Here is a 13,806-nt window from a genome sequence, read left to right as displayed (position 1 = left end):
TAGGGAATAACCTTACGCAATATAAAAAAAGAACAGAATAAAAAAACGTCAAACGATCACTTTTTTCTATTCAAAAATCGAAAGGGCGAGTAGCACACGCGTGCGTATATCATTGCATGTGCATACATCAAAGATTTTGTTAAAGCTCTCTCGCACCAAATGAAATGTTCAATGTTCTAGTAAGCAAATAAAAAAACCTTTCTTCTACTCTGTAAACAGGCAAGGGAGCAAAAGATCCTGCAATACAACCTAACAAAGAGATCTGATAAAAACGACATCGCGAAAGGTGAAGTATTAAATCTCTTGGTCGGCCAATTCGAGACTTTATTTCACTCAGAAAACAGGCACGAGAGTGTGAGACCCAATCCATACATCATTTAAAATGAGAATTTTGGAAGTTGCTTTTCACGCTGAATAAAAAGTTAGATATCCATCCATACACTACTAAAAAGGAGATTTAGATAATATCAGATGTCCTAACATGTGAATTCACAGGAAGACTTTATCCCACTCAGTAAGAAGCAGGAACGGGGGAGACTGATTCATACCACCATACAATATTAAAAGGATATTTTGCAAAACCTTCCTTCAGGCGGAAAAAACATACAGCATGTCGTAGCAGACCTGTGTATACAACATTAGTTCTCCTCAGTAAACAACCAAGAAAATGAGAGATCCATCCATACCTTATAAAAATAGAGATTCTATCGATATACATGCATCATTTAAAAAACGCATTTCTTTTATTTACCCTTCTCGCGAATTAAAATATTCAGCACGCCAACCTGGTAGAAAACTTTATGCTAGACACTAAACAAGGAGTGATGTTTGATGCCTATCCATACACCACTAAGAAGGAGATTTTGGAAAAAAGTCGCAAATACGCTAGTACGAAATAATAAATTAGATGTTCTAACAGCTCAATTCATGGAATACTTTATTTTTTATCTTAACACAGTAAGTTTGCTGGAATGTGGGACACCTATACATACATTTATCAAAGGAGAGATATTAAAACAAACAGTAGATTTGGATAACTATCCATACACAAATAAAAACGATATTTTAGAAAAATAATTGTGTGTCATGTTTTTTTTTGCTGTTTATAGGAAGCAGTGTAATTTGATTTTGAACTTTTAATATTTTTAAAACTAAAACCTCATGACAACAATGATAAAAAAGTATATGGACTTTTTTTGTTCGTAGCTGTTAGAAAAACTAATATTGCTAATATTTATAGGACACATTTTAATAGCAGACGATGTTTTATACTGTATAAATATTCATTATAAATAAATGAATGAATAAAAAATGAATAAATAAATAAATAAACTATTCGAAGGAACATAGTTATTAATATAGTGTAACTAGCTATATAAAATTGAGTTATGACTGCATCTTTCACGTTTTACCGGCAATGTTAATTGTCTACATTTATAACGACGATATGGTTGCTACGAAGTTAAGTTATATTGCGCTGTACAAGGCCCGTTCTTAAAGCTCTCTAGCCATTGAACGCTACGACTTTCTCATAACCGGTTGAAAATAGCTATTAGTTAATAATAGGGTAAATAGAATTTGATTTAGCTAATATTGCGTGTATTTCGACTCCTAAAAAGAAATAGTACTGTAGCATTTTTTTTGCAAAACAGGAAAATTTGTTGAGTTATTTCTAAAAGGTTTTTTAGTAACACTAATTGACCAAGGCAGTTCACAAGATAGCGTATAGCTCTGAATAGACCATTTCGGAGATTATGCGCCATTATGAATTTGCGGAACTCGGTGGTGCAAGTTGAACTTTGGACTTCACGTTTATTCAGTCATTTGCCTTGCGAAACTGCTGGCGGCAGGACAGTTTTGATTTTTGATATCTGTTTTTATCTTTGTGATACTAATTTTATGATATATATTTTGAAAAAAACTTTTATTAGGCACTTATTTGTACTTTTAATTTCTTTTTGTACAATAAAGGCAACTTAATATATCCTAAAAGCCTTTAAACTAGCTAGCTAGCTAGAGGTCTCCCAAAAATGCTTTTAGGACACTGTACTGTAGCTAGCTATAAGGCTGTAATTAGTAATTAATGCTTGGTTAAAGGTAACTTCATTTTATATTTAGATATTTAAAATTGTGTAGCTACTTTGTGCATTATAAACATATTGGCATTGGATTTTAAACTTGGATTATACTTTACTTTAGAGAGAAATTTTTGATTTTGGAAATACCTTACTGGATTTGGACTTGAACTATGTTTTTGGATTTGTAAAGAAATGTTTAGGTTGTAATATTTGTAAAGATCTAGAGAGTTATAATCCATTGTCAAAATACTTGTCAAAACTCTATAGTGTTATTTATTCCTAAAGTGAAACTTAAGCTCGCAAAATAATCTGGCTTCTTTTCTATAACGGATGTAAAAATTTTCAATACACTGCCCATAGAGATACGGTAACAGGTTCAGTCGCAGATTTTAGGAATAGAGTCATGAGTCATTTTAATTGCAAATAATTTTTATTATTTTGATATTTTTATAATTTTGTTTCTCGGTGAATGTTTGACCCTTGATTCGTCTACTTAAACACTCCTATCTTTGAGTCTTTCAAGAGTGGTATTAGAAAGAATACCTGTCTTTCTTCCCTGCTTTCGCTATTGCCCTATAATTTTTTTGTACGCTTCTCTTATTGAAAAATATCAAAAAGGGAGAAATGAGTTTAGTTTACAGACTAAAAGTGTTATTCAATTTTTTGTTTTTTTGTTTTTTTTTTTCAGTCACAATGTATATTTTACATGATTTTTTGTTATATATACGTATGTCTTTGTCGGTTTCTTTATTAGAACACGCAATTATAGCAGTAACTTATTACTAAAGTGTAAATCTTTATGATAAATAAATAAATTACTCTGTGAAGCTTGTTTGAATTATTGGCATAATAAGTTCCATAGCAGAAAAAGCTATTAATTATTAATATGAGGGGTGGTAATAAATTGAAATGGGTCATAAAATTTTTCGAAATTTGGTGTTGCTTGTTCAATTTTTCAACACAAGTCAATAATAAAAAAAGGTAGGAAATTAGCTCACTGAAGAGAAAGGGGTATTTCAACTGGCAATATTACCTGTACATATAATGTGACCCTCCTGAAAGTCAATATACTGAATAAAAATTTGACTACTTATTTGAATAATTATGGTATCAAGTTAGCAATATCTCTACACTCTCTCAACTTAACAAGGATTGTCCAGATTTCAGACATTTCTAGCCTAGTTAACTAAGTTTTCTTCGAGATATTAAAATTGAGTTTCTTATTTAATAATTTTCCAGTGCAAAACCGAATTAAAATCAACCAATAAACATAAAGCCAGCATGACCACATCTAACATTAAAGATATCTCAATACTGATCACGTGAGCAAAAAACAATAGAATTTCTTGCCTTAAAGTATTCACAAATTTCTTTCATACAAGACAAAAAATATCTTCTGAGCAATTGTATTTCAATTGGCATAACTGGTATTTTATTTAATAAATCATGTTAACATCAAAGATAAATGTATCATAAATGTAAAAAACAACTTTTTAAGACAAAGCATTCTTACTACAAAGTGAGCACACAACACTATTCTTCTTGCTTTAAAAAATAAGATTAAAATAATTCGTTAACAAAATTCAATCTAGCTCAGGCTACAAAAAGTTAATTATATGCTTAACTCAGATATCTTTGAAAAGATGCCATACACTGCCTCTTTTTTCAACAATAAATGCAAATGCACTAGCTCTTTTGGAACATGTATTCAGTATGCAATTAGCTACCTTTCATGTTGATAGAAAATATATTTAAAAAAAGTATTCTGTTTATATAAAAAATCAACTCTGGCCTACTTTTCACCACATCAGATTTTAAAAACTAACGTTTTTCTCAAAAAAATATTTTAATTTTTTTATAAAATTATTATTCAACAGATAACCGAAAAAAACATATCAATTTAAACTTTTTAATAGCAAATTTCCAGAGTTAATGTATACTATTAATAGCATGGCTTTATTACGTATTATGACGTTTAACAGTTAAAAATTTATTGTTGCCAGAAATTGTATCCTGGAAGAATCAATTTTTATATGAAAATTATACCAATAATCATAATTTTCCTCAAAAAGTTACTTTTTGGTCTTATAACAGCAGATCACTGAGAATTTACACAACTAAAAATCTTGTGGTAACATTTTTAAAATTAAAAATCTTGATTTTGTAAACATTATATGCACAAATTCTAAAAAATTATAAAAAAAAATTAAAAGTAATTGGAAATATCATCTTTTTTAAAACATCTATGGACACGCTGCGTACAAAAAAAGAATTGTATGGAGCAAAAGATCGAAATGGAACTGAAGTTTAAAAAAAATGTCTTTTAGTAAAAAACACAATCGTTACGGAGAAAATATCACTTGCCGTAAAAATATAGTCTGCGGCCATGTGGAGGGGCGGATGGACATAGCAAACAAAATAGTAGATGATCGCAGTGAATACAACATGGTATGACATAGCCCTCCCTTTGTCATGTATTCCTGCAGTATATATTTGCTATAGGTTACTTCTAACGACAAAGCAATGTGTTTCGTTAATATATTAACACTTTTAAACCACTCCATAAGTGAATAATAAAAAATAACAAATTAACAAATATAGGTTCATTCGTGTTGTTTTTTTTCATGGAATTCCTGGTACAATGTGCATATGTTATACAGTGACAGTCTTATCTCTAGTTCTGATTCACTGGTGGGACTGTCAAGATTGAGGCCCTAGACGCCTCTTTAGTTTTGATCTTTAATAAATCCCAGTTAAATGAGATGTTCTAAGGGTACAATCTTAACGGCCCCATCACTGCTTCTCTGCTATGGTAATAACTCCAGTTTAAAATGGTGCCAGGAGTAATTCTTGTAAGTAGATGTTTTTTATCTTCTCTTTTTTTCTCATTTTCTGTGATCGCTTTTACTTTCGATTTTTTGTCGATTTATTATTTGTTACTTTTTCTGTTTAAAGTGTAAATGATACAGTTTCCCTGTAGTGTGTGTGGAAAACCAGTTAAAAACAACAGACATGCAATTTTAAGCAATTATTGTGATAAGTGGTCCCACTGTAATTGCAATGAAATCTATACTTTTGAATACCTATTTCATTAAACAAGGTCCAATGATCCTTGGCTATGCCTAAGTTATGTAAATCATGCCATGCCCTTTTTTTATTCCTCAGATACAAATGTTGTAAAAATATGGACAATGCTCCCACTTCCGTAATAACTAAAACAGGTAACGACTAGTCTCCGCAGAACCACCACAGAACAAGCAGCGAACCACCAGTCTCCGTAGAACAACCAGAGAACCAGGAGCGAACCGGCAGTACTATGACAGAACGAGTAGTCTTGGTTGAGAACCACCAGAAAATGTTGATGAGAAAAAACAATAGTTGACGGAATCATCAGAATAGCGATCGCTGTAAATGCTCCATGCCTTATAAAAAAAAAAAAAAAAAAAAAAAAAACTGCAAAATTTCGGTAGAATTTACTATCCCACCCCTTATTTCCGGGAATATTGAGAATAAATTAGTAGTATATGTCATTATGTTCATTATATCTTTTAGGTTTATATGTACGGCTTTATGCCATAATTAAGAATAAAGATCTTTTCACATTCTGGTAGCAGAGGCTAGTTAAGAAGATGGCAACTGGAACAATCATGATGGCACAAAAGTATGGATTGCCCCAATTTTCTGAAGATGGGATTTTATGGGAAGTAGTTACAGAACTCAGAAAAGAAGAAACAAGGACCAGTTGTTTATTTGAGTTTAAATTCAGAAGTACGTCAGCCTTAACGAAAGAAGAATTGAATGAAGAAGATGGTTTAAATAAACTTGTTAATAAAATAAAAGAACTATATGGCATTACTGAAGATCAAGCAATGTTCAATGCTTACGAAAAATTTGAGACCTTTCACCGTTCCAAGACAATGTCGATTGGTGATTATGTAAATGAATTTGAACAGTTGAATCAAAAACTTAAGAGTTTTAAAATTGAGTTACCAACTGCAGTTCTTGCATATCAACTACTAAAAAATGCACATGTACCGAAAGCTACACGTGAACTAACACGTGCTACGGTTCCTTCCCTCACATACGACTCTATGAAAAAACAGATAAAAGCCATTTATGATCAATGTGCTCAAAGTGAAAGTAGTAGAGACAGTAATGATATTGGTGTTGAGCAAGAAGTATTATATGGTCAAAAGTTTGACAGACGACGTTTTACCAATTGGAACACTCATGGACGTGGCAGAGGTGGTAAATATTTCAGTGCTAAAAGAAGCCAGTACAACCCTGATGGTCCTGATGGACATCCATTGCAATGTCACCATTGCAAATCTATAATGCATTTCATGAATGACTGTCCTGATAAGAATAAAGGAAGCAAAGGGCAGGATAAAGTACATGTGCAGTTTTTCGCAAAGGGTGTGGAACAATGCTTTATGGAGCAAGTTGTGTCTGAGTCTTTGAATTGTGCTTTACTAAACTCAGGATGTTCATCGACAGTTTGTGGTAAAAATTGGCTTGACTGTTACATAGACACTATGCCAGAAGGGACAGCTTTAGCTGAAAGTAAGAGTAACAAGTCCTTTAAATTTAAAGTTAACATCCCTGTTAATATGGCTGGAATGCAAGCCCATATTCTTACTGATGTTGTCGATTGTGAATTACCATTATTGTTATCAAAAAAGAGTCTGAAAGCAGCTAATAGCCAACTTGATTTTGTTAATGATAAAGTCACTATGTTTGGAAGAGACATTCCTTTACAACACACGTCAAATGGCCATTACTGTATACCTCTTACACCTAAGCAAGTTGCTGTTAACAAAACATCTCCGGGTGTAAATGCCACCAGAGTTATATTCACAGTCAACGATCTCACTGTAAAATCACCTGAAGAAAAATGCAAAATAGCTACAAAGCTTCACAAACAGTTTGGACATCCCATAGACAGCAGCAAACTAAAAACTCTTCTCCAAGATGAAAATGTTGAAGATAAAGAGTTATTTCAGCAAATTGACAATGTTACAAACTCTTGTGACACATGCAGTAGATATATATGAAGGCTCGATCAAGGGCCAATTGTCTCACTACCAATGGCCTCAGATGTCAATGAATGCCTTGCCATGGACCTAAAATTCCTGACAGTTAATCATAAAAAGTTAACCATACTTCATATGATTGATGTGTTCTGTAGATACAGTGCATCAACAATTATCAAATCCAAGAATAAGGAAATTATCGTAGACACAATTCTCAAGCACTGGGTTGCTATTTTTGGCACACCAAACTCGATTTTTTCAGACAACGGAGGGGAGTTCAACAATGAGCTCTTAAAGGGGCACTCCAGTGAAAAAAAATATTTGAAAAAAATGTTATTTTAAGAAGACAATACATAAATATGTCAGAATAAACCTTTTACAATCGTTAAAAATCTTTATTTATACCTTAATGGGGTCTGTAAACATCTTCAATTTTAAATAAATTTGCAAGGTTGCGTAAAGTTGAGAGGACTAGGTCCGAATAAATAGGCATACGTCACATCGTGCAGACAGTCCGTGAGCTCAGCAGCACACCTTCTAAAAGTTTGTTTACTTAGTGTTTACATTGTTCGTTGATAAAACGTCTTGTAGTAATGACGGAGATTTTAACTTAGAAAACATAGAATAGGATAATTAGGATAAACATAGAATAGGATAATCTCTTCATGAAAAAGACTTAACAAAGCTACAGCCACACGACTTCGAACCTCTTGTGTCTCACAAGGGAGAAATTAATAATGATGCAAAGTGACGAGGTGTCTTCTACTAACTCAAAACAACGTTCTGAGCAAAATATTTTTTAAAGAAATAGAAAATATATTTAATTGGCTTTTTTTTAACATTCTTTTCATCACAAAAACTTTATCATTTGTTTCAGTAAAAAAACTTTCTTACTTTACAAGCCAATTTATTTTTATTTCACAATTCAGCAATATTTTTTTTTAGTGTGGTGCAGTAATTATTCATCAGCATAATTACATTAGTAACATTTCACCAATTAATTTGACCAATAGTACGTCTACAATTCCACTTACAAAATATGAAGCACGTCAAATTCAATGGGCAGCAAAACAAACTAGACCTGATGCTGCTTACGTTGCCTGTGATTTAAGCACTCGCATAAGACATGGAACAGTTGCTGATGCTCGTAGAGCTAACAAGCAGCTGAAACATCTGCAGCAAACTGAAGTAAAGATTGTTATTTCAAACACTGGAGATGTTAAAGCATCATCGCTCATACTTTTCAGTGATGCATCACATGGAAATTTAATTAATGGCGGCTCACAAGGTGGATTTGTTCTGCTACTGCATGGTGAAAGCAAAATTCCGCCAATTATTTGGAGATCTCACAAGTTAAAATGGGCTGTTAAAAGCGCCATGGGTGCGGAAACCATGGCTCTCTTAGAAGGTGCGGAACATGCTATGTTGATCAGATCCCTAATTAAAGAGATTTTTTCAGTTGTTATACCAATTATCTGTATATCAGAAAATAAATCACTTGCGGAAGCAGTCAAAAATACCAACGTCATAGAAGATAAACGATTGTATATTGATATTTGTGCACTTCGTGAGATGGTCGAAAAAGGAGAAATGGGGGAACTCATTCTTACGAAATCAAGTGATCAGATTGCTGACTGTCTTACGAAAGGCACTGCTTCAGCTGAAAACCTGCTACGTATACTATCCGGTAGAGAACAGTTGAAATACCGTTAAGTTTTGGTTAATTAAAACAAATATAACAGTATGCCAAATGACACTTTAAAAGCATTCTTACATTGTGTTCCTGCGTCTTGCAGTTTCTTTTCTTGAACATACTTTATGATTTTGTTTTATTGAGAGAGAATGTAGTGGCAAGATTGTCATTATGTTCATTATATCTTTTAGGTTTAGATGTATGGCTTTATGCCATAATAAAGAATACAGATCTATTCACAGTATACACTATATTAGTGAAATATAATCCAAATTATACCGTTCTGGGATTAAAAAATCAAGACTCATTCTGTTTCCTTGCAATTTACTCTTCAACGCAATAAATAACAAACCAACATTTCAATCTTTTTCAGTAATTTCAATCAGGAATGCTAATGATTACCATGATAACAACAATAGCTAGAACATAGAACTCGGTAATACGACGACCATCTTTTTTTAACGAGCGTCTAAAATACATATGTTACCTCCAGCAAAACAACACTTTTCTTGCTGATTCAAATCGTGAATTTTTATGAAATGAATAACAAAAGATCGACTTTTTGTATTGTGATTATTTTTTTTACGTAGAATGAAGTTTATAACACTTTGAGAGTCATTTTTAAAATTCACCTGCACGAGGACCGTTAGTTTGTGTACGAGGGACACGAAATAGCCAGTGGAAAGTAGGGTCTTCGACTGTTATGTATTTAATTAGCTTCGTTGCGCTCACTTTAGCGTGGAAGTTTAATATTGGAGCTATTTATTCATTGGTGGTTCTGTGATGATACTGCTGGTTCGCTGTTGGTTTTCTGGTCATTCTACAGGGACTGCTGGTTCTGTGGAGACTGGTAGTTACCTGTTTTAGTTATTACATCCCATTTCAACTAATTTACAAACCTTTGTTCAACCGATTTGGAGAGGTGAACGCAAAATGCCCTTTCTCGAAACGAAAAAAAACAGGTCATGGTCCTGGACGCGAGATGAAGAGGGATTGCGAGGATGATGTTGAAGGAAGCAATGAGGCACTATGCATGTACTGTAAAAGGTCATCTATGCATTAACCATGTGCAAGCAATGGAGTTGGTCAAATGCGTAGACAGCAAAAAAACTTATATTGATTGGCAAACTAAGTTACAAAGTGTTGTATGTAATCATTTCCTTGCAAAGATGCAGAAAAAAGACAACACACCAGGACTTAACCCTTATGTGTGACTTATTTGTGGTCATTCTTATAAGGGAGACATTGTGACCACTGCCACTGTTTTTACATTCAGGTCATACTCACCTATATCATCCGTCGAAATACGCAAGGCTAAAAGAGCATTAAGCATAGGAGAAGAAGCAGGTCAAAGTTAACATACTAGCACTTCTTAATAATTTCCACGTCCCTTTTGGGCACAGGATGGGTAGGCGGAATAAAGGGAAAAAAGTGCGCAAAGCATCAACATTGCCATTACAGCAAAACCGAAAGGAGAATGGCAGCTGAAGTTGTGTCAGTAACAGTTGAGGGCAATATTTGTGTTCTTGTGGCCGAAATACAATCAGAGTTTCCTAATTGAGCCCTAAGGGGCCTTCAAAAAATTTTTGGGGCCCTGTTAGCGGGATATTGGCGCTAAGGGAGGGAGGGGGGTTCAACTTTGAAAAAAGAATCCGCGAACGATTGAGAAATTTCAAAAATTTGTTTGTGGCCTGAAAATTCTTCGTTCGCGAGCATAATGTCTCATGTCATCAATTCCGATAACTTTTATCTACAAAACACGCCCCTGAGCCTTCTAAGATTTATCCAAATGTATGTATTTCACGGACAGAAATCTGCTAAAAGAGGGGGGAGGGGGTCCAAATCTTAGCGGCGATATCCCGCTAACAGGGAACAAAAAATTTTTTGAAGGCCCCTAATTTTGTCTCTAGGGAATTGCACTGGATTGCTTTTAAATCCAACTTTATCAAAATTTAAGGTTACAGACTTAGCTTTACTCTTTCTCGCAGCCAAAGTTTTGTTTTAAAGGAACATTTTTTAAGCTTTTTTGTTGTAGTTGTCAGAGGGATTTTCTCCTCCTGGAGGTCAAAGTTATTGCACATGCTCCAAGGTCTGACAAATGGCTTTGTATTTTACAGGGCAGGATCAAAACCAGTCAGTAGCCATTTTATTACCTGGATTCTATTCTCGTCTTAAAGCAATAATCAAATTTTGCACATGATAGAATACCAATGACAAATTTCCCTCCACAACTACTTAAATTAGAATATACAGTTCGAATTTCGAAGGAAAAAAAAACATTCGAAATTACATAAGAAACGAACCAACCAAATAAGGGTATTTGTTTCATTTATTTTAAACCGACTTACCCTTCCAAACATTCCAAGTCAGCGCATCGTCTGATTCAAATGTCTTTTCGCATGTTACGCAGAAGCAAATTGTATATTCAGCAGTGGCTTTTACTTTTACTTTTTGCTCATGAGCAATCAGAGCTCTTGCAGTATTGAAGTTTGTACAAATTTTTTTGCATAGGGTCCTACTCGCATCTTTTAACTGGCCTTCGGGCTGTTTTGAGAGGTCCCCTGCTGGTTGTGATAGTTTGTTAATACTTCCTTGTATTTATTCAGTTCAATTTTTGTAAACTTTCATTCCCAGAAAAGATTATCTGTATCTGTATCTATATCTGTATCTGCAGCCAACGTTCCATGTGATATGTGAACCAGCCCACGCTGGGAAGAAAAAATACCCAGAATGCTTTGCGCAACCGTCAAAGATCTATTACATGTATTACAGTATATTACTAAGTATTACAGTGTATTACCAAATACTACAAAATATTGCAGTTAGATGTTACAAGTACTACAGTGTATTACCGAATACTACAAGGTATTACAGTGTATTACTGAATACTACAAAATATTACAGTATATTACTAAGTACTACAGTGTATTACTGAATACTACAAAGTATTACAGTGTATTACCGAATACTACAAGGTATTACAGTATATTACTAAGTATTACAGTGTATTACTAAATACTACAAAATATTACAGTATATTACTAAGTACTACAGTGTATTACTGAATACTACAAAGTATTACAGTGTATTACTGAATACTACAAGGTATTACAGTGTATTACCGAATACTACAAGGCATTACAGTATATTACCGAATACTACAAGGTATTACAGTGTATTACTGAATACTACAAGGTATTACAGTGTATTACTGAATACTACAAGGTATTACAGTGTATTACCGAATACTACAAGGTATTACAGTGTATTACTGAATACTACAAGGCATTACAGTATATTAACGAATACTACAAGGTATTACAGTATATTACCGAATACTACAAAGTATTACAGTATATTACTGAATACTACAAGGCATTACAGTATATTACCGAATACTACAAGGTATTACAGTGTATTACCGAATACTACAAGGTATTACAGTATATTACCGAATACTACAAGGTATTACAGTATATTACCGAATACTACAAAGTATTACAGTATATTACTGAATACTACAATGCATTACAGTATATTACCGAATACTACAAGGTATTACAGTGTATTACTGAATACTACAAGGTATTACAGTGTATTACCGAATACTACAAGGTATTACAGTATATTACTGAATACTACAAGGTATTACAGTGTATTACTGAATACTACAAGGTATTACAGTATATTACCGAATACTACAAAGTATTACAGTATATTACTGAATACTACAAGGTATTACAGTGTATTTCTGAATATACTACAAAGTAATACAGTGTAAAATACGGGATATTACTATGTACTACACTGTATTACTGTATATTACAAAGATATTATGCTAGGCACTAGTATGTATACTAGGCAGTATTATGTGTTAACAACATTACGACGTTGATAAATTGCTTAACGTCGTGTGTCGGATGTCGTTGGAAGAATACGACAATGTCGGATACGACATATTCACAGACTAAATGGATCCTTCCATGAAGTGCTTCCCAATTTTGGAGCATATATCTCATTTGCTTTCGAAAAGCTATTATTATTCTTTTTACAGAAAGAGAAATCACTGTTGACAAAGAATTCAAACCTGTTTTTTCTTCCTGTTAGATAAATGTATTAATATTATCCTTCAAATATAATTGTAATAGACTAACATAGCCAGCTATAGCTAGCTATTTGTTCCTATTTTTATTCTTTTTTACTAGAAAAAGGTTTCTTTAGTTTAAAAAAAATCTTCCCTTGGTAGTGTCAGCTCAAATTTGGCTTGCTTAGGCAGGAGAAATAATGATTTCTGTTAAATGAATTTAATTTAGTCAAGTTACTGAGTTTATAGGCCACTCTCACTAAGTAGAAACAAAGAAAAAAGGGACTGCAAATCATACCGTTGTTACATTGTATCAAAAAGGAGGTCCAGGCCAGGATAATATTATTATGTATTACCCAAACAAAGGTCTCTCTCCTGCACACCAGAATAGGCAACAAGTAAGATCTGCCCTCTAATTTGCAAGGATAGGTTTTTTGAGTCTGCTGTTTCTGTGACAAGCATTTTCAAACCTTGTCTCTGACAACCTCTGCAATATACAACAGCACTTAAATAAATATCTTATCCCTGCAGTCACTGTGCCTGCCAATAATTTAAAATAGCAGGCAAGTTAATTTTTTCATCAGTCAAGAAATGGAAATTATTGGAGAGACAAGGCGCCGTAGATTAGCGGTTATATCTCTCGTACTCTGTGCAGGAGACCAGGGTTCGATTCCTCTTGACGGCGATTCAACATGCGCGAGTGAATGTGGAATTGCTTTTTTCAGTTTGTTTGATAATATCCAAAGTCGAGCCTGCTATGGCAATTTCTAAAATTGCCATAAGGCTACCATAAGATTGGTAGCCTTATAATGAATAATAATAATAATATAGTAATAATAAATATTTAAAGTGGCTAGCCCAGAAAATCACTAAAACCTATAGTTGGTGGATTGTTTCCACTTGGGGCCACTAGAACAA

This window comes from Hydractinia symbiolongicarpus, chromosome 5 (genome assembly GCF_029227915.1).
Source record: "Hydractinia symbiolongicarpus strain clone_291-10 chromosome 5, HSymV2.1, whole genome shotgun sequence".
Lineage (NCBI taxonomy): Eukaryota > Metazoa > Cnidaria > Hydrozoa > Anthoathecata > Hydractiniidae > Hydractinia > Hydractinia symbiolongicarpus.
This window is presented reverse-complemented; position numbering follows the sequence as displayed.